We start from the raw sequence: 22,120 nt of genomic DNA, 5'->3' as shown, positions 1-22,120 counted from the left end.
ATTAAGTATATAAATCTGGTGCCTTCTTTTGCAAGACTCTAGCATAAACCCTGGAAGGCAGGGGCCAAAGGTTAAAGTCAATAATCAAAGAGCTGAACCTTTTTTCTTGTATTTTAACCCAATAACTTAATCTATTTCTATACGTCCTTTGAGGGGGTTAGGGAGCTCAAGTTTCATTCTAAGCAATGGAACCCCCAATTCCTAGAACACCACTGTGCACTGTAGCGTTATTGTTTGCAGACCTCCTACCAAGAACATAGAACTGCCTGGTTTGTGTGACTGTGGGAGATAAAAGTCATTACTTTGCAGTTTCACATATGGAATTTTGGTCTTAAGTTACTGAGCCTCGTTATCCGAAATTTGAAGCAAATAGATTTCATGTAGTGGAAGGGCAAGACAGAACTTTCTGACTGATCACATTTCTCAGTCATGGGGGTGACTGACCAGGAAGCAGCAAGAAGAAAAGGTGGAGGCAAAGAGAACCATGTGAGTTCTGCCACTCAACGCACCCCCTGTGGCTCTCGGGGGGTTTTAAGTCTGGTGTTCAGTGCGCTGTGGAGGGCTGTGGTAGGTAAGACAACCTCATCTTTCTCATTGTCCTCAATACAAAGTGCGATCTTCTGAAAGACCTTTAGAAATTAGCAGATAAAAATGTTGGTGATACCAAATGCAAAGACAATAGGAGCAAAAATCAACAAGTGGGACTCCATCAAACTAAAAAGCTTGTGCACAGCAAAGGAAACCATCAATAAAATGAAAAGGAAACCTGCTGAATGGAAGAAAATACTTGCAAATCATATATCTGATAAAGGGTTCATATCCACAATATATATAAGGAGCTCATACAACTCAATAGCAAAAAAAAAACCCAATTAAAAAAATAAGCAGAGGACATGAATCAAGATTTTTCCAGAGAAGACATACAGATGGCCAGGAGGTACATGAGAAGGTACTTGCCATCAGTAATGATCAGGGAAATGCAAATCAAAACCACAATAAGACATCATCTCACATCTGTTAGAATGGCTATCATCAAAAAGATAAGAGATAACAAGTGTTGGCAAAGATGTGGAGAAAAGGGAACTCTTGTGCACTGGTTGTATAAAGGTAAATTAATGCAGCTATTATGGAAAACACGGAGGTTCTTCAAAAAATTGAAAATAGACCTACCATATGATCCAGGAATCCCACTTCTGGGCATATATACAAAGGAAATGAAAATAAGATATTGAAGAGATATCTGTACTCCCATGTTCATTGTAGTTTTATTCACAATAGTCAAGATATGGAAAGAACCTAAATGTCTGTCAACAGAAGAATGGGTAAAGAAGATGTGATATGCACACATGCATACTTACACACACACTGGAATATTATTCAACCATAGAAAAGAAGGAATTCTACCATTTGTGACAACACGGATGGACCTTAGGGGCATTATGCTAAGTGAAATAAGCCAGACAAAGAAAGACAAACACTGTATGGTATCACTTACGTGTGGAATCTAAAAAAAGAGGCAAACTCATAGAAACACAATAGAAATGTGGTTGCCGGGGGGTGTGGGTGGGGGAAATAGGAAAAAAAAATGTTGGTACTTCCAGGCCAAACTCTTACTAAGTAATCTAGAATTGATGATGATTTCCTGTCTTCTTTATAATTCCTATGAAAGAACAATTTTCCTGGGATCCAAGCCTGGTCCACATCAGTGTTTACAAAATCCATCATTTATTCATTGATTCAACAAAGGTGTAAGTACTAGCTGTATGCCAAGGATGCTCGTAGGCTCTCTGGTAGAAAACAAATGATCATATCCTCCCCTAAGCAGCTTAGTCTAGTGTGGCAGGTACAGATGAGCACACTGCTAAGTGGAAAGTGTTTAATGCCAGAGGAAAGGTAGAAAGACACATAAGTAAACAAAAGGCACTATGGGATTTCATCAGGAGGATGGGCCACTTCTAATGGGAGGAAGCAAAGACAGCATCCGGAATCAACCTTCTGAGCAGGACTTGAGTGGATGGGTCAGGTTTGGGCATGTGGCATGTGTGCCCTCTACACAGAGGGAACATCATCACTGAGGCCCAGGGAAGGTGTACAGGAAATGTGTGCAGGGAACAGGAAGTGGCACCATCTTGTTGATGGAATGCAGAGGCCGGAAGAGGAGCTTAGGGGATGACAGTTTAATGTGAAAGGTTTAGATTCCAGTTTGAGGAGCTGTTATTCCCTTTGATACCGTGCATATGGGGAATGTTCTAAGCTGTTCCTTAAGACGAATAATCTGGGCAAATCGATTGAATGGATTTGGGGAAAGAAAAAAGAGTTGAAGTTCTCCACACAGGACCCCATGGTACTCCCAGAACTTACATTCCCCAGAATCCCCTTTCTCAGATTCACTACTTGGCTAATAATAAAAAACAAGCCCTCTGACCTAAGTAATTAGTTTCCAAACCTTACAGTTCCAATTTTTCTTCTAGCACCCAGCCGTCTTACTGCACACTGACTCTGAGGCCACAGTTGTAGTTGTTAAGATGTATTCTCTCTTCCTCTCTGCCCCCACCCCCAGCTCCTAACTTTTCACAATGTATCCCCCACTCACAGTCTCTGACTGAATTCTTTCCTGCATGAACCTTTCTCTTGCAATATCCTTCCTTACTATTTTCCTCACTTAATCCATTTAAAAGGCACTGTACCTTTATCAGGCTGAAAAATGCAGATTGAGTTTGTAGCTATAGTTCAAGAGGTCAGAGAAAGCCCAAGGTTAATTTGGCATTCTGGTACATTCTCTCTCTCCTCTGCCATCCTTAGCATGTTGGGTATGGCACACCTCATGCTCACAATATGACTTCAGCAGTTCCAGCCATCACATGGAGATCTGACCACATCCTGTGAAGAAGGCATTTCTTCATATGTATCTCTGTTTTAGGGAAGAATTTCATGCCCATGCCTAAGCTCTTAGGGAGGGGAAATTGGGTTTCTGGTATGTGCAGCCTTTATAACGGGGGACATAGTCTGCCATCAAGGAGGAAGGTAGGACTCAGAGTAGGGGGAAATGGCTTTTACGTACTTAAGGAATGATGTCTGCCAAAGCGTTCTTCTTTCATCATTTTCTCCTCAACCTATTCCAGCCAGGCTTCTGACCCTTTCATTCCACTAAACTGGCCCAGTCAAGGTCAATAGCAGCCTTCATCTGGCTAAATCCAATGGCCTTTTATCTGTTCTCTTATTTGGCCTCTCAGCTGCATTAAGTAGGGACTCCTTCCTTCTCCATGAAATGCCTTCTTAGTTTCTGGCATGCCAAACTCTCCTGGATTTCTTCCTTTCTCACTGGCCATCCTTCCTCAGTCTTCCTGTCTGTTCTTCCTCCCCTGCTTGACTCTACATGCTGAAGTCCCAGGGCTTCCCTTGGCCATTCCTCTCTTCACGTGTAGAGAAGATGTGGGAAGTGATTGCATCTAGTTCCACAATCTTAAAGATCATCTTATGTGGGTAGTTCCCATCTTGATATCTCCAGCCCCACTTCTTCAAATCTTCAGAGCTCAAATCTGAATTCTCAGCTGTCAATTGAACATCTCCGTTTGGATATATAATCTTAAACTTGATGTGGCAAAAAGGAGAACTCTTGAATCACCCCCACCCGCCTTACCACCATGAACCCAACTGCTCAAATGAGAACCTAGAATCATAGATATTGTCTTTCCATTCATCAGCAAAGTCAATCGGCTCAACCTCCAAAATTTATCTTTAATTTGTCCACTACCTCCATCTCTTATCGTTCGTCATTTATCCGCAGTGCCTGGAACATAGCACGTCCCTGATAAATATCATAAGTCTTTGACCATCTGAGCAAACAGATGTTTGCATAAATGAAGAAAAGTTTGAATTGGAAAATGTCTTGGTTTGCTCCAGCTGCTATAACAAAATACCATAGATTGGGTGGCTTAAATAACAAACATTTATTTCTCAAAGTTCTGGAAGCTGGGAGATCCAAGATGGAGGTGCCGGCAGACCCAGTGTCTGGGTAAAGACCCACTTCCTGGCTTCCTGGTTTGCAGATAGCTGCCTTTTTGCTGTATCCTCACATGACTAGGGGTGGGGGTAAAGAGCAAGCTCTCTGGCTTCTTTCTTTTTCTGTTTGGTTTTTTTTTTTTTTTGGTCTCCTCTTATAAGAGCTCTAATCCCATCATGAGGACCCCACCCTCATGACCTCATCGAAAACTAATTACCTCCCAAAAGCCCCGCCTCCTAATTCCATCACATTAGGGGTTGGGGCTTCAACATACGGATTTGGCTGGGGAGGGCAGGGGGAATGGACACAAACATTCAGCCTATAATAGGAAGAGAGGGAGGAAGCATTGAAGAAACCTGCTCCCAAAGAACCAGTGGTAGACCAGATGTATGATTTCTGCCTTCTCTCACCTTCCCACTCTGCTCACTGCTGTATACTCCTGGCATTCAGAAAAATTCATCTTATTGGCTGGAAAGTTATTCACCCAAATTTGACGCTTGACAAGCTGTTTGGAGCAGTTGCTGTTGAGTGTATGTTATCACAGAGGCTAAGAGATTGGGCTTTGGGCTCAGACATGCTCAAATCTTGTGTCTGCTGTATCTTAGTCATGTGAACTTGAGCAAGTTAGTTACTATCTCTGTCTCAGTTTTTCATTTGTAGATTTAGAATAATTATGGTACCCACCTCATAGTGTCACTGGAGAAGATAATCCACGTAAAGTATTTCGCTCAGTGTCTGGCACACAGAAAACCATCAATACACGGTAGCTATTATAGTGGCTCATTCAAAGATAGCTTTATGATCAGTATTTCTACCAGCACTTGAGCAGCATCTGGTCTAAGACAAGATGCCTTCTTGCACTATAAGAAGAAGCCTAGTGAGGTGGTTCAGCCCGTATGCTCTGGAGCCAAACTCCAGCATGTATTCAAATCCCAGTTTGGTGACCTTGGGTAAGTTTCTTAACTTTTCTGTACCTCGTTTTCTTTATCTGTAAAATGGGGGTGATAGTAGGACCAATTGTTCTAAGAATGAAATGAAGTGATACGTGTAAAGTTCTCAGAACAGTGTTTACTTTGTTATTTTATTATAAGCAGATGAAACCTGCATGCTAGTTAAAATTTGAGGTGGGGAATGAAGGTGTATCAAGCCATAGGCCATATCAACCTGTAATTCATATATTAATTATTCAGTGGATAGATTTTTTGCCTTGCTATGAATGATTATTGATCTAAAGCAAAATACCCCACACATTAAATATAAAATTCCCTTGACCTTGCTATAATACATGTAAATAACAATTACCCAAAGATAATGTATATGCAATACTGCTCATCCATCATGGGCAGCTCGATCAAGAACATGGTTTTCATTAATTCTCCAAATTACCTAAATCAAAACATTTCATTCTTAATAGATATATATTAGAGTCCATAGTGACTGAATTAAATTATACTTGTTTTATAATATAGTGTTTTGATGTACAACAGACTATCAAAGGAACCATCTTTACAAGGAAAACTTGAGAATATTGTTAACTTACTCACTGCATGACCTATTTAAGCTGCCCAGATTCTTCTTGTTGTAGACTGCATAATTAAATTTTAAATGGAACATGATAAAGAAATTATACTAGTGATCTCCAGAGATTTTGATACTCTATTTGGCTTTTTATAAGAGTATAGCAAAGGCATACTTTAAAATTTAATAAAGGCCTGCCCTAATTTTTTTCCTTTTAGATTTTCCTTATCTGCTTAGTAATTCAAATCTATATTGTATTATCCACAAGTGTTACCTGAAATGATCAAAATAAAAATTCTTAAAAGCACATTTATCCCAATTTGAGAATTCCATTATTTGCACATGAGAGCTTTTGTGAGCAGTTGAGTTCCTTTAAGAGAAAACCTGCCATTTCCTGAATTTGTCACCGTAGAGAATTGGGGCTTTATTCATTCTGTTTGTGGAAGCGTTCGTATCTTCAGAGTTTCTAGAGCAAAGGAGTAGAAAATGGTTTCCGTGGAAGACATAATTTTGCAATTAGAATTTCTTATTTGCTATGTAAAAGTCACACTTCTTGAGAGGATTAAAGGGAGAACACACACACACAGATGCACGTGCATACACACATCCACATGCACTCACACAGGCACACACACTCACAGATGCATGCACACACACATGCATGCACACATGCACACACAAATACACAGCCTGCAGGAAGGCGAGCCAATGCAGAACGAAAAGAGAATCCTGGCTTAAGCATCCTAAGAGCCTCTTGGGTAAATAATTTTGTTTCATAACCTTCCATCGTTCATTTTCTTTTGTATTTAAAGGGACACCGCCAAGATAAAATTATCTGTTAAATACAATTTTCTCATCTTTACTTAATGAGGCTTTGTTGTATAAAGCACAGGCATGTTAGGAGGGAAGTTTCTCTGGCTTCCCTGAAGGGTTTCAGATTTTGCTGTCCACTGAGCTTTCACAAAACACCAGCTGGGAGAGTTTCTCTCCCTGTTCAGGGTTGGTTTGGTTTTTACACCTTCTTAAACATTTGCCTCCATTGATGTTTGGAATTTTCAAGCTACCAGGAGCATATAAATTAATAAAATTCATTCTCATTTATGCATACATGTTTTTAAACCTTGTAAACCTTTCTTTTCAGATTAGGTTTTGTAAATGTTTCTATTACAGATTTCCCTTTTCCTTCTTTCTGGCAAATATACAGATTTCCTTTTGGACCCAAACCACTCAAGCATCCTATGTTGTTTTCATTTTTCAAATAAGCAACATTAAACTCACATAACACTATATAAAACCAAACTGAGGCGGTGACACAAGCCAACAGAGAAAATAAATTCACCATTTAGCCTGACTATTCATCCTTAACCCTCCATTTGTCATGCTTTCAGAGAGGAGGGAGGGCGTAACTTTAAGGAGTAATGCTTAGCCACTTAAAGGATTCTGAAGAGAAATCCATATCGGGAGCATGATTATCCAGTGAATAAGCGGAAATTCTGCTTTACCACCACAATATAGCATTTGAGACCCTCCCTCACCCAGATTCAGACCTGTGGATCTCAGGCTAGCATCTACAAGAGTGACACCTGGTGGCTTGTAATTCATTATAGTGCACCAAGTTCCCGTTCCAAAGTAGACAAATCCTTCCCAAATTAGGCTTTCCGTGAAATGGGTTTCTGTGGTTAGCTCACAATTTAAATAAACGTTTAATGAATAATGAAGATGCTTATGGACATAATAAATAATGAAGCTTCAAAATGCATCTGTTGACGTTAACAGTATCGTTCTTACCAGTTGCATGATTGAGCACCCACATGAACAAGGAAATGTATGAGGTCTTACGGAGGATGCAGGGTTTGATGAGCCCTGCCTTTAAGAACCGAAAGATCATGGGGCCGGCTCCGTGGCCAAGTGGTTAAGTTCGCGCGCTCCGCTGCGGCGGCCCAGGGTTCAGATCCTAGGCGCGGACATGGCACTGCTCATCAGGCCACATTGAGGCGGCGTCCCACATCCCACAACTAGAAGGACCTGCAACTAAGATAGACAACTATGTACAGGGGGAGTTTGGGGAGATAAAGCAGAAAAAAAAAAAAGATTGGCAACAGTTGTTAGCCCAGGTGCCAATCTTTAAAAAAAATAAAGAACCTGTTCTAAAAGTGGAAATCAGAATTATAGGAGGAGAAAGCATGTTCTTCTTAGATCCCAGTGTTTCGCACAAAGTCTGTCACATGATGAGCTGAAAACATTTTTATTGAATACATTAAGTACCATATAAATTGACCAAATATTTAAGCTTAGAGGAGAGAGAGAACAATTTTTGTATGGCAATTACAAAAATATCACAATGGAGGATGTAGATCTTCTTGGAAAAGAAACAGCAGTAATAAAGCAAAGACGAAGGAATATGGTGTATCTTGAAGTGGAGATTCAACCAGCTGGTTTTAACCAGATGGCCTGTTGAGAGAATAATGAAATATGAGATTAGAGAAGTAGGTAGAAGCCAGCTTGCAAGCTTTAAAATGATGGAAGAGTTTTGCTTTGGGTTTGCTTTGTCTTGTGTTCAGGAGGCCATTGGAGGCATTTGACTAAGACAAACATATAATTCAAAGAGTGTGTTAGCAAGGTCAATCTGATGGTGTCCTGCGAAGTGGATTACAATGAGAAGAGCTCCACCAGCCCATAAACTCCCTGAGGACTAGGACCAAGTCCATTCTGCTCACCTTTCCATAGCACAACCCCTACCACAGTGCCCACAGACCATAGGTGCTCAAATATGTGCCAAATGAATTAATGAGTAACTAGGAGTTAAGGCTTTTTCTTATAAATAGTTGCTTTAAATAGTTCAAGTGAGGATAACAAATGTATGAACTAGACTGGTCATTGTAGGAAGAAAAAAGCGGTGGTGGACTACAGAAAATACTGGAAAAAAACAAATCAATATTACCTGCTCAAACTCAGGTGATGAAGGAGAAAGCAATCCAAACGATGGCCCAGTTTCCAGTTTGGGAATGTCATGGTGTCACCTGCAGAAACCAGGGAGGTTTAGAGGAAGAGCTGGTTGGGAATTGTGGAGGCAGGAAGAGGGTTGTTTTATATTGCGTTTGAGATAAAGGCCAGATGAACATTTCTGGCGGAGGGGTGAGAGGCACTTTGGGATGTGGAACGGGAAGGTTGAGTGTTGAATAATAAAGTGTCTTGGGAGTTGTTTTCATGGAAGTTTAGTTGAAGTCGTTTTGTACATACAAACAGATTTTTGCAGTTGTCTTTCATGGTGGCATCCCTTGCCAAATTAGGCAAGATGCAATTTGATAGGCAGTCCTTGAGGACAAATAAGGTTGAGGCAGAGATAAGTGTAATACCCAAATGGTTTCTAATTCATTCTGGCAATTTCTCAGGAAAATAAAAAAAGGAGTTCTGTGGGATGACCTACATACAGACTATATTCCCTTTTAAGTGTCCACCTCAATTGCCATCTTGTTCTTGACTTTCATTATGAAAATTTGGTCCATGACACTCTTAGAGGGGTTCTGTTGGCAACGGAATTGTGTATGCTGCCTGCTCTCACTTGGCCTTCCTCGTCTTGGCCTGGTGCTTCTTGGCTAATTCCGTCAGGTCTGAAGTTTCGTCTTTTCTGAGTTCTTGCCTGAAGCTCTGGCAGCTGACAGTGTTCAGCTGAGAAAGCTCTATCCAAGTTCTGCTTCCATATGGCAACAGTTTCTCCCTAAGACCAGGGTGACTTGAAACCGAAGTTTAATGCAATATTTTAGCTCTTCATTTTGTAACCTAGCTCCAGTATTGCCTAAATATTATAAATTTGGGCAATTAAATGTTATTAATGTTAAAAGCAATAATAGATAATAATAATATTAATAATAAATAAATAATAAAAGTGCAGAGATTAGTTTGGGGATGCTTTGGGACAACTTGAAGTATAACAGTTTAAGGAAAAATAGGTCATAAAGGAGCTTATACAGTGTTGTCAGCCCAGAGGTTGTTAAGCCATGTAGATTTTAAATTTTGTAATGTACATGGCCATTCAAACATCGCACAGAGATGCTTGTGAGGGCGAAAAAGTTATGCTCCTGTTTCTAGCTATAGTAACCGACAACAGGACTGTAGACTTGAAAATGAGACCTTGTGAAAGGAACTAAGGACTGGAGAACAGGATGAAGTCAGAGTCATTATCGTGATTTCTCATAACCCAATGACTGCAAAGATTTCTTACACACTTCACTCTTTTCTCTTCCTCTTCCACTCTCACTGGGGTCTCTCCTGTCTTGGCTATACATGTGCATTGTAGTTGACTTTTTTAAAGTAGAAAGAAGCAATAACACCTTTAGAAGGAACAGAGGTAAAGAAATGATTACTCTCACTCAAAAAAAATTAATTAAAAAAAGCTTAATAAACAAATACTTTTCCTAAAAAAAAAAAAAAGAAATGGTTACTCTCAGTAGAGCAATAACCACATTTTAACATAAAAATTGTCCAAAATCACAAAGTAATCTGCATAAGAATTGTGCAAATATTCTTGATATGTGAACGTTCTCCGTCCTAATGTACGCCTAGCCTGTTATTTTTTGTGTGTGAAATCGTAGGACCTTAGAGCTTAGATGGAACTTGTTTTGTGTCATCTCCTTGTTTCACAGATGAATAGACTGAGCATCAGAGAGTCAAAAGCAAGTCATGATAACCACACAATTTAGGCTTGCTGGGCAGGCCAATATTTGCTTGGTGTGGATGGAGTCCAGTTACCATTTCAGGGCCTGTTCTTGGCTCTATGGAGCCCTTTCTCTATTTTCTGGTTGTCTGTACCTTTTTCCCCCCACTTTTCTGGTAACTTTTATCTCCCTCGCCCACCCACCTCTGGAGACAAAAACTTCATTTCCAGTCTTTCCATTTATATCATGTTATATCGTGTTGTACAATAGTGCTTCTCAAATTTACATGTGCGTGTAAATCACCAGAGGATTTTATTGAAATGCGTATTGGGATTCAGTTGGTCGGGGGTGAGACCCGAAATTCTGCATTTCCAACAGCTCCCGTAGGAGTTGTGAGGGTTCTGTGGACCACCCTATGAGCAGCAAGGGCCATGAGGGCCCCCAGGCACATCCTATTTGATAGAAGTAACGGTCACTTTCCCAGTTCTACACCCGTATCTTTAGGAATATGATGCTTTTATTTATATTATTCTGCCTTATCTCTGGTTGGCTTTTTGCCATTTACTTTCTGAGGAGATGCTGCAAAGCATTTTAGAAACTGCCACTGCAGGAGTAATTTCTTTTCAAACCCTTGAGTTACTGGAAAACCACTGTAGAAGCCTGTGGATTGAAAAGAACTGTATAAAGGTGATATTATGGTATCAAGCCTGTATGAGTTTAGGATACAATACCAATAAAGATTTGATTTTCAATTCTAAGTTTATGATGAGTACCTATCGCTGAAGGAGAGACCAGAAGTTTTGCTATTAGAAAGTTTTTATTTTATAAATATGAAGTCTTATTTATGTCACATAATTGAGTTTCCAGATACTCTCATTCTGTTCTGGTGACTGTAGACAGTAGAGGTCTAGGTCGTATGACAGTATGACTATATATATTCACATTTATATTCAGGAATCAGCTTCAAAGCTACAGTCACTTCACAGGCTCTATAGCAGATTCCCTGAAAATGACATTTATTGACGCCATAGATGTTAAAATTGTCTTTGTTTCATTTATTCCATGAAGCTGAAAGTATTATAGAAGCAATATGGTTTCTCTCCTTTCACCCCATTCCCATTCATCCTATCCCCTCAACTAAAGCAAACTGAGATGTCTTGGATATAGCAATCTAATCTGGAATGACTCCAGAGAGATAGAGAGAGAGGTAACACTGAATATTCAGAATTCAATAATGAAAAATAATCACTTTAGTGAAAAGCCAGCTGTTCTTTCTTTTCTAATGGGCATGTGATGTTGATGAAAAATAGCATTCAAGTAAAGTTTACCAAGTGGAATTGGTTTGATTCAGGGTATTACACTATTTTGCAGAATAGGAAATGTTATTTAGGTTTAACAAAAAGCTGAGCAGCACAGTCAGCCCAAAGACCCAAATACCAAAGGATTATCTTTAAATTTAGAGAATGAAAAATGCTGGTGCATTATATTTAAGGTATTGCATGATAATTCTTTTGGAGAATATGCCTGTGTTTTCTATGTCCTTCAAATTTCATTTAGCTGAATGCTTAATGGATTTTTGTGACGCTTAGGGATATGTTAAAATACCCTTGCAAACATACCAGGCAACTTGGGTTTAGATGATTCTCAATTTGAATTATATAGCATTCTGCTATTTTCCTACTTGGAAAATAGGAGTTGTGTGACAATTTGGAGTTACTTTCCTGTGTCTCCCTGATGCGTCTGTAAGGTCAATGAGTTCCCCCAAAGTAGACCCTGAGACAAGGATTGAAGTCCAAGGACATGAGGGAGTGGGGAAGTGAGGCAGGATGGGAGGACAGCCAGTAAAGCATATGTTCATGAGTGGGCTACTCCCTGAGCAAGGGGGCTCAAACCCACCGGGACCCAGTCGAATGCTGTCTAACTGAAGGCAAGCAAGCTGTGGTATTTTCCGTAATGCGTTGTCCAGTGGTTGACGTCACTCCAGGGGCATTAGTTCTTGAACACTTCCGTCTTCCCCATGCTCAGGTTAAGCACTCCTAGAGCCTGGGAAAGCTCCCTCTGAAAGGTAGAATGAGGCAGGAATCCATAGGTTTCTAAGGAAGGATCTGCAGGTCACCTTCAGGACAAGCTGAGGGCATACAAGCTGGGCATTCACAGTATCTTATCAGTGTGGTCACTATTGTATTCCCTGGTACCTAGCAGATCCTTAACATGAAGCAGGTGCTTAATGAAGAAAAGAAGAGAGGAAGACCAGGAGGGAGAAAAATGCACGACTCAAGTAGAATTGGAAGAGCCAGCCTGGGCTGCGAGTCAGCCAACAACATAGGTAGATCAAAGATTAGAGATAGTTTTTGAAAACGGCATTTCACTCCTGACTTAGGTCCCCAAGCTAATATCTAAATTTTATGCTTGCCAGATTTATTATGAATGAGGAGATGAGAAAAGAAAAGGGAAGGTAGGCATGAGAGAGCAAATAGCTCTGTGTATCAACTACCTCAACTCCAAAGGTTGGCACTAGGGGACTTCAACTTTTGACATCAATAGTTACATTATATCCACATAATTTTTTAAAAGATTAACAGTATGTTGATCTTTGATTATTCAGTATATCTGAGTTCCCAATATTCCAGTCGATTCCCAGTTATCAATGAATCATTAAAGAGCTGTGTGAATTATCCACGCTAAGTCCTGGACTAGAAAACAGGAGAAATGCCTTGCTTCTTGGTTGTGGAGGAGGAGAAGTGGGGTGAACTGGGAAGTGCAGGTCTAAAGTAAGGACAGTAAGTGTCCAACATCCAGACAAAAATGGAAAGATTACTTTGATTACCTGGATGTTTGCAGATTTCAAGACGTTCAGTATAACACAAGTGGCTTTGCGTACATTCTACTAACATATTTGATTGAACAGTACCATGTTCTGTAAATCACACAGATATTTCAAATACCTGACACTAAGCATAGGAAGAGCTGGAAACAGCAATGTGATTGCTTGCATTTATTATTCTGATAGTTCTTATTGTGCAAATAGGTAGTTATCACCTGGGAGTGTTTCTCTTTAGCCAAGCATGGATCTGATTGTGTGTTTTATATGTGGCTGTAGTGTGTGTGTATGTTGGGAGGAGGTTGGAGGGAGGGATTCTTTCCAAAAATAAGTATTTTTTGGCTTATTTGCTGGTTTTGATCGTCTCTAACTTTTGTAGCACTCATGACTGTTCGTTGATTCAGCGAATGTAAAAACCTCAAAAGGCCATTTCTCTACCAAACAGCACTAACTATGACAACTGTGTTAACTTCACAACTTACAGTCCGAATGTCCTTTTGTCTCTTTTCCTGGGGCCTGAGTGATGTTCTAGAGAAATCACAGCAGAGGAAAATGGGGCATGTGGGAAAGCAGCATCAAGTATGCAGAGTTTGATGGTATCAGCAAAGAGTTAGTAAGTTATAAATGCTTATTCCTTGCCAAAAACATGCGCAGAAAGAACTTGGCAATGACTACTTTCTTTTTTCCTGGAGGAGTTTGGAAATGTGCTACGGAGACGCCAGGTCCAACATGGACCAAGAGTACTGAAGTGTTTTCATGCCCCTGGAGCCTGATGCTGTCTCTCTCTCTCTCTCTCTCTGGGCCTCCCCTTGGCCCTGGAACTGGATGGCAGGCCAGTTACAGAGTAGTATGGTAGTTCAACCCATAAACATTTGCTTTCTTCTTGCAGGACTCCTAGCTACTCCTGACAATTTCCTCATCCTGATTTATTGACTTAATTTTTGGTTGGCAATGGTGGTAGTTATAAAGTCAATTTACCCCAGAAAAAAAAGATATTTTGGGAATTCATTAATGCTAAGATTGTACTTGGATGCTAGACTCACTTCCCAGCTGCCCAAAACAGCTACATAAAACAAATAAGTGCCACCAAGCAAGTGACACCTAATTGCCAAGGAGGAACCAGAGGTCAAGCCAAGGGTGGGCTCAAGGCAGGACCCTATATCTGCTCTAGTGGGTCAAGAGACGGGTATCACTATCTCTGCAGGATGGCAGGAAACTTGGTTGAGCTCTGAAAGGAGAAAGGCATGTGGATCTGGGACCTAGAGAAGTTGGCAGGAGCAGAAACTTAAGTGTGCACTTCTTACTAGAATGAGTGAATTATGATAGGGAACAAAAGGGAAACTGACCTACAACTAGATTAGGAAATATTGTGAGGCTCTAGAAGGACTCTCAAGCCCTGGGCAAAACACTATTCTCAAAAAACTAGTTCTACCACCTACCACCAAAACTAAGTTGGTCACCAAGATGGCTCCTTAATGGGTTGACTCTGTAACTTGACCATCTGAGGGTGGGCTAGCCATGCCTTAAAGGGTAGTGCTCTGCCCACACAGGAGAAGGAAAGCTCAGTCTATATTCACTATGAAATGACATAGTATGTCTTGGGTACAATTTAAATGGAAGTCAAGAGTCCCTATTCTAGACTGGATCTATCTAGGTATGCAACTTGGAGTCTCTTCAGTCACTTTGCCTGATTGGATTTAGCTAGCTGATCTGCAGAATGAGAGATTTGCCCTAACCCCACCAATAAAACCTTACAGAGGTTGCCAGTAACCTATGAATAGCTAAATCCAATCCCTTGTGTAGACACTTCAGTGCACAAATTGCTTAGTCTCTTGGCAGTATTCAATACCATTGACCACTTCTTTCTTCTTGAAACACTCCTTCACCTGGTATAGATATAATTTCAGAAGTCATTACCAAACATTATCTTTGAAGCGTGGGGCCATTTTTGACCTGGGGAAAGTATTTTGCGTGCAAAGAGCGAAGGGCCTTGGCTAGCAGCTCAGTAATTACACATGCGCTAAGGAACAGTGAAGAAGCTGTATCCAGCAGAAGTATTAACCTAAGAGGTAAGAAGGTAGCCAGATTGGAGTGGCTTTCAAAGTGAGTTGGAAGTGAGCAAATCTACAAGATTCAGTCAAGATGCTCAGCTTCAAAGGGAACAAGAGAGAGGCAGTGGTAGCTGGTGGGACATAATGGACTTTGAGGTAGGATGCTTCTTAAAGATAGGAGAGACTTACACATGTTTAAATGCATAGAAGGAATTGGTAGAGAGGGTAGAGGAAAGGGGCAGTCCCAAAGAAGGCAAGAGGGCATGGAACCCAGGGCACAGGTGGGAGGATTAGCCTGAGAGAGGACAGCCAACGCTTGCACGCAAGCAGGGTGAAAGGAGAAAAAGATGTGTGTGGATTCAGGTCAATCTGTGGGACTGGCAGCCTCGATAGGTCTCCTTGACATTCAACCCAAGAATAGACTAGAACAGTAGGACGATGGCTCCGGAGCAGCTAATGAGCCTGACACTGGGGTAGGAAGAACAAGGTTGGAGGGTGGCAGATGGGACAGCTCCCTCCTGCCTTGCCACATGCATTTCTGCAGTGGGATGAGGAGTTATGCACAGCAGCACGGACAAAAGAAAAGAAAGATGAAGAGGGGAAGACGTTCCTAATGCGGCCAGGAAGAGAGCAGTGAGGGCTGGTGAGGCAAGGAAGGCTTCATGGAGGAGGTGGGACTCAAGCTGGGCCTTGGAGGATGGTCAAGACATAGGCGTTCAGGAGAAGGAGGAAAGCAGGTAACACATGCTGAGAATCTGCTCCTTACCAGACCCCGGCGTATGTCACCTGTGCTCACCACAGCGTTCTGTCAGAGTAGTGACAAGACTTGCCTGTGGTCTTTCCGCTGGTAAAAGGAGGAGCCAGCCCCTGACCTGAGGCCTGTGAGTCTCCAGTTTATACCACGCTGTGTCTCGAGGACTGTGGGCAAGTTGAGCGCCACGTGGGCTTGCTGGGCTTGTTAGAACAGCTCTGACATTGGCAAACTCCGTGCCTAGCTGACAAGACGATGTCAGTGAGCCTGGGAATGTGGCTCAGGCTAAATGGAGGTGGCGAGAGCTCTAGGAGCCCCTGGGCGGATCTGAGTGGCAACTGGTGTTCATGGCAGTCTCTGGCATTAAACCCCATGGGGCTGTGGATGCCAGATACCTGATGTCCAGAAGGAGGTGACGCAAGGGCCTGTCAGCAGCTGTTCTAGGACAGAAGCCCAGGAAGGTGCCAGTTAACTCTGTTGACAAATTTCTGACTGGGTTATTATAGTATGTTAATGTGCATTCTCAAACAATAGGTTTCCATCTTCCACTTTTTCCCCCTGCTGGTTTGATTGAGAAAACCATAGCGACCAAAAGTGCAAGATTTATACAGATAACACGGCGGGGGATTGGGGTAAGGCGCAGGGGGCCCCCTCTGGGAGGAATTTACCTTTTAAAACTAGAGGGGGAACAGGTGCTCTGGAAATGACTCGTAACTGCATGAGGGTGGGGATGGCATTCCTGAAGGGAAAGGTTACTTAGATTAACAACACTCTGCTGAAAATGATGACATCCTGGCTCTGTCATTAAAACAGGTGGCTGTCATTATGGCCGCTCGCTCATAATGAGAAGATAATACAGGCTGAGAGAAATTTATATAGGCCCCAGAAAGATGAAATTGCACATAAAGGCGGAAACAAGGCATAAAGAGGGCCAATTTGGGGAATTTCTCTCCCCACAGGACTGCACGTGACACTCATTAATGGTGTACCATTTGTGTCGCTCTGTGCAGAGGCTTACATTACCTACAGAGCTTTCATTTATTCAGGTTTATTCAAGTATCATTTGGGAAAGATTTTTTTTTTTCCTTTGGATGTCTTTCTTCCATTTAAGAGAGTAGTAAGTATAAAAATTTACTACGTACGACAAAACTTACCCATTTTCTTTTCCTATGAATGATAATACTGCTCAGTAGACTGCTGGAAATCAAGAGTTGGCTCCAAATAATGATGAAGTCATAAAGGGGTTCCTGTGCTTTGTGAGGTTACTGATGGGCCTACATGCCCTATTTTCTTTTTTTAAAAAGATGAAGGTAAAAAAAGGTTAGTGTTAAAAAATATTTAATTTAAAAATCACTTATGTGTTGCTAATTATTGCCAGACACTATCCCAAGTATCTAATAAATACTAACTCACTTAATACTCACAAGAACACTTCTAAGGACTGTTGGTATTTTCATTAAGAGCTGAGGCATAGAGAGGTTAAGAGATTCGTCCAAAATCACACAACTGGTCAGTTGTAGAGTTGGGATTCCAACTCAAGCAGACCCACTCCAGAGGCTACACTCCTAATTACTACAATACGCTGGCTACCCTCCACCCATTTTGTTTATTTGCAGTTTTAAGGGGCACTTAACTCATTTGTCCCATCTTTGAGTCTCTCCTCTGCTGAGAACAATTTTGAAATCTCAGCAGGTTTGACATTGTTGCATTGTCTGGTAAGACACCAGAATGGCACTGGAGCTTGAACAAGCAGAGGTGTTTTCCATTTCACAGGCCATCTTTAAGATGTGCAACACATGCCACGGTCAGACCATCAGAGCCCAGCTCAGCCTGCTCTGTGTACAATTGGGGGAGGTAAGGTAACCTTTTAAATCCATTAGAAGTGCACCCACTCTCTCCCAAACATGAAGGCTCAACGCCGAGTTTCAGGTGTGCTTACACACTTACTGTAGCCAGCCCCTTCTTGACTGCACAAAATCCTACTTTTAGATGCACAGCTGGAAGGATCTTTCTTTGGCAATCCTGAGTGCATCTTTCCTGGAGATTTAGAGCTGACTGGGCACAGATGGGAGGCAAGGTAATTTACCCTTTTCCTCTCCCTCCTTGCTCACCATTTGACACAGGACATGAACAGCTCTTCTGCCTTACAAGACCTAGCCAGATTGCCAAGTAATTACCTTGATTCGTGAGGGCAGGATTAGAAGGTATAATGAAACCTAATTGTTAGCTGAGGATGGTCAGATTACCACTCCTGTCATTTGCAAATTATTTCATGTTGTGTTGAATCCCTAATAAGCATATTAAAGAGGGAAACGGTATCTTATTACCTTTGTGTCCTCGGTGCCTAGAACAATGCTTGGCTTTTGGTGTTTGTGGAATAAAGAAAGTCGTGAATACATGAGCACCTAGCACCTAGCACCTAGAGTACTGCCTGCTAGATACTTGAAGAAATTCAAGAACCCCTTCAACTTTCTGCTTTCAAGGTCATAAGTCATATAATGGGACAAATATACACGTCTGTACTGCAAATGCTTAAGAGAAATATGGCATTTTAGAGGAGAGAGAAATTGCTTCCAGTTTGGGGAAATAAAGTCTTCGTGGAGAAGGTATTGGAGAAAACTGGGAGAGGATAAATGGGACTCTAGAGCCTGAGGCAGGAAGGTGCAGGATATGGTGGAAAGTTCACAAGTCGTCTGCCTTGGAGTGTTAGATATGTACACGTTATACAAGGGAATAATAAAGCTGGAGGCAGATTTTGATGTATTGTGGAAGGTATTGACTGCTAAGCTGGGGGCATTTGTATCTGGTACACCAGGCAATGAGAAACTGTGGAAGATTTTGAAGCAAAGATCACAGCTCACCTTGGACAACATTAAGCTCACAGGAGCCTATAGTGAGGGGTGAATTTGGAATTCACCAGATTGTGAGTTGTCCAGAGGAAGAGAAATTGGAACAAAGATGGTGGCCGTGGAAATGTGAAGAAAAGGTGTCTCAGAGGCATAATTTATAGGAATCAGAATTATTTGGAGGAAAGCGAAAAACAAAGGATTGAGTTACAACTAAAAATCTGAACCAAGGGAACTGATGGTCAAGATATAGGGCAGTAAAGAGGAAGAGCTGGTGTGGGAGGGGAAGCTGCGGAGCTGAGTTTGGTGGAACAGGAAAGAGGGAATCATAAATTACACTCTTGGAAGTTCCAGAAGTATGGGTGGAGTTAGGGAGTTCAAAGTGATCCCCACAGAAGTATCAGTTGAAGAAAGGAGAATGAATCAGAACCCTGGGGGAAATAAGTGAGATGAGGTATGCGTGAATAGCTTGTACACAAGTCAACAAGAACATGAATCATTAATATTTCGTGAGCACAAGGCAGCCAAGAACGGAAACTCGTATTTCGTCATTGACCAGAATCTACCCCATCCTTTCCAGCCAGTCCGCAGGGGACACATTCACACAGACTTCAGAGCGACTCCAGGTAGGACGGTCAGGCTGCTGATCCCCATTGCCCAGTGACAGGAGAGGCGGCTGTTGGGTTGTAGGAATTCAACAATCCTCTAAATGCTTTCCCTCTTTCTACCCCGGAACTTCTTAGTCTATTCCCAACACAATAAGAAGAGTAATGATTTCAATATAAAAATCAGGCCATGTGGCTCCTCCCTTCAGACTTGCCAGACTAAAAGCCACAGCCCCTCTAAGCTTTTCGGAGTCCTCTGCAGTCTGGCCAGGGACCTCTGCCTCATCACCTGCTGGTGCCCCCCTTGGTCACTTGGCTCCAGCTGGGCCAGCCCCTCGGGCCTCATTCTTCCTCTCTCCCTCCTGCCTTGGGCTTTTGCTGTTGAATGCTCTCCGCCCAGAGAAACTCCTGTCTGCCATCCTCACCTCTTTGCAGGGTTTTGCTCAGATGTCACCTTCTCAGTGAGGCTTTCCATGATGTCCCTATTTAAAATCGCCACTCCCACCCCGACCCTCCCCAGCACTCCTTCCCCCTTCCCTCGGCAATACAGAGATGACAGAGAACATGGACTCTGGGGCCATACTGCCTGGTGGGAACCTTGGCTCTTCTGCTTCCCAGATGCATGACCTTGGGCTGGTTACATCCATCTCCTGAGGCCTCAGTTTTTTCATCCTTAAAATGGGGATTTGATAATAATAGGGTTATGGGAGGGCAGAATAGCTTTACATTTGTAAAGTGCTTCCAACACTGCCTGACACATAGAAGTTCTCTCTAAGAGGTAGCGATGATTGCTCCATAGCGTTTACCACCACTGGACATACTACATCTTTACTAGTTCATTTGTTTATCAGTCCATCTCTTCCCACTAGAATGTTGGCTCCAAGAAGACAGGGATTTTTGTCTCTTTGTTCAATCCCATATCCCCAGGGCCTAGAATGGGACCTGGCGTGTAGTAAATGCTTCATAAATCTTTGTTGAATAAATAAATGTTGTTGTTTTTCTCTGTTCTTCTCATTTTTGTTTCTGGTTTGCTTCACCTTGGCATTAGGACGAATAGAATTCATAAGTTGACAAAATCAGCTGGTTCTGAGTCAGGACACTGTTATACCTGGGTTTATCTCCCATTACCTGGTGACTGTTTCTGCCAGCACCAGAATCCTCGGGCCTGTAGAAGAAACAAGCGTCTTCTCTGCTAGCTCCTTCCCTCAGCTCTCTCTGTAGCTCTGGATCCCCTCGCTTCTATCTTCAGTCCCATTCTGGTGAAGAGACTGCATACAAAGAGCCCCAGAGGGAGCCCCAGACTTTGAGCCAGGAGAGAGTTGCTCTTATATGACTTCTCTCTCCCTGGGATGATTGTGTTAGCTTGGCTGCCTGCAATAGCATCAGCATCTCTACTGCTAAGCCCAGGCTGGTACGAGAGCCTGAAATTGTGGTCTCTCAACAGGTTTCAAGGCAGCATCCAATTTCACCCTGGTTGATACATAGGTAAAAATGTTAGTATCAATCCACTCTTGAAAAGTTCTTCACACACATAATCCTATACTTCTCTGTGAGAACTGTGGTTAAGACTAGTGAGGCGATCGATTTTGCTTTCAGACTCCAACCAGCCATTGCAACGCAATTCCTTCTCTGAAGGTCCTCTAGACACTCAACTCCCACTGCTCAAAACATGTTTCTATGTGTCATACAAAAGGCCCTTTGGTTTAAGTCAGTGCTGGCACTTTGACTATGTGGTCCACAAACTTCCCAAACGCTGTGTCTCAGTTCCCAGTGCTCCCCATGGTTCAGGCAAGCTGTGGACCTGCCCATTCCTTCGTCCATTCTTGCAGCTACCTCAGGCCATAGGTGAAGTCACTGGGCGGGTTAGCGATGATCTTTGGTAATACCCACTGAGCCCTCATACCCCACTTAGTTCCCCATGGTTGGTAGGACAGGCCTGTGCACAGAGCAGAAGTAGATTCTGGATCTGATTCCCTTTGTTAGCATATATGGTGTCCTGCATCACTCATGGAAGGGCCACAAAATTACTACACATCAAAAGCTAGTTTCAAACATACCCCTGTGGGACGGTCCAGTACCTGGTTAAGGCGCCATTAGTTATGCTCCCCTAAAACCCTTCTAAATGTAATAATTTGTCAGAGAACACCAGCACCTCCCGATAGTTCATTTTCCCAACTGCCTTCTCCATTAGATGTTGAAAGGTGGCAGAGGACATGGGGTCCATTGAGGCATCCTCTCAAACTGGAAAATTCCACGGGCAGAGAGTGCTAGTCTCTTCCCCATATTGTCCTCTACCCACCTCTACCCACAACACAGAAGATGCCTGACTTTGCAGTAAGCCATTGAACACAGTCTAACCATTCAGTGCTCTAGACCTCACCAGCTGGAGGGACCTAGAAGCAGCTTCTCTTCGCTCCCAGCCTCCATCTGGCTGTAGGTGAAGGCACACACACGGGATATGCAGAGGAAAGTAGCCAGTCACTGACTCGATACTGGTCACTCTAGGCTAACGCTCGGAACGGACTAGAGTTAGTATGGACCCAGGATGCTGACCCTATCAGACCACATAATGAGAAAGTGGGCAAGTTAACACAGATGGAAAGACTTATGGGAACCACTTCCAGAGCACAGCCTGGCCATACCCTCTTTGGCTATGCTCCTACAATTCCATGTTCTTGGGCAAGCTTGCAACAGACCTTGCTGCCCTGCTGAGCCCATGCTGTTCTCATCTTCTCCACCACCAGGAAGGAAGCCTCTGCGAGTTGACATCTTGCTGTGAAATGTCTCTCTCATCCAGAATAGAAGCAAGAAATGGAGTAGCCTCAGAAGGAGGCCCTGTAAGCCAGGCCTGGAGCTCTGTGTCCTGGAAG

At 42.4% G+C, this 22,120-nt stretch overlaps 1 protein-coding gene and 1 long non-coding RNA gene across 22 annotated transcripts in view; one reads left to right on the top strand and one right to left on the bottom strand.

Moving 5' to 3' along the window:
• The window catches only part of CELF2 (CUGBP Elav-like family member 2), a 789,986-nt gene that overhangs the window by 404,575 nt on the left and 363,291 nt on the right, over nt 1-22,120 (top strand). The gene's annotated exons all lie outside the window — the stretch shown is intronic.
• LOC111771190 (uncharacterized) lies at nt 7,751-8,602 on the bottom strand. Its single transcript, XR_002804869.2, has 2 exons — nt 8,463-8,602; nt 7,751-7,972 (listed from the first exon to the last, which is right to left on the bottom strand). It is a non-coding gene; the product is annotated as an uncharacterized lncRNA (long non-coding RNA).

This window comes from Equus caballus, chromosome 29 (assembly GCF_041296265.1).
Source record: "Equus caballus isolate H_3958 breed thoroughbred chromosome 29, TB-T2T, whole genome shotgun sequence".
NCBI classification, from domain to species: domain Eukaryota; kingdom Metazoa; phylum Chordata; class Mammalia; order Perissodactyla; family Equidae; genus Equus; species Equus caballus.
This window is presented reverse-complemented; position numbering and strand designations above follow the sequence as displayed.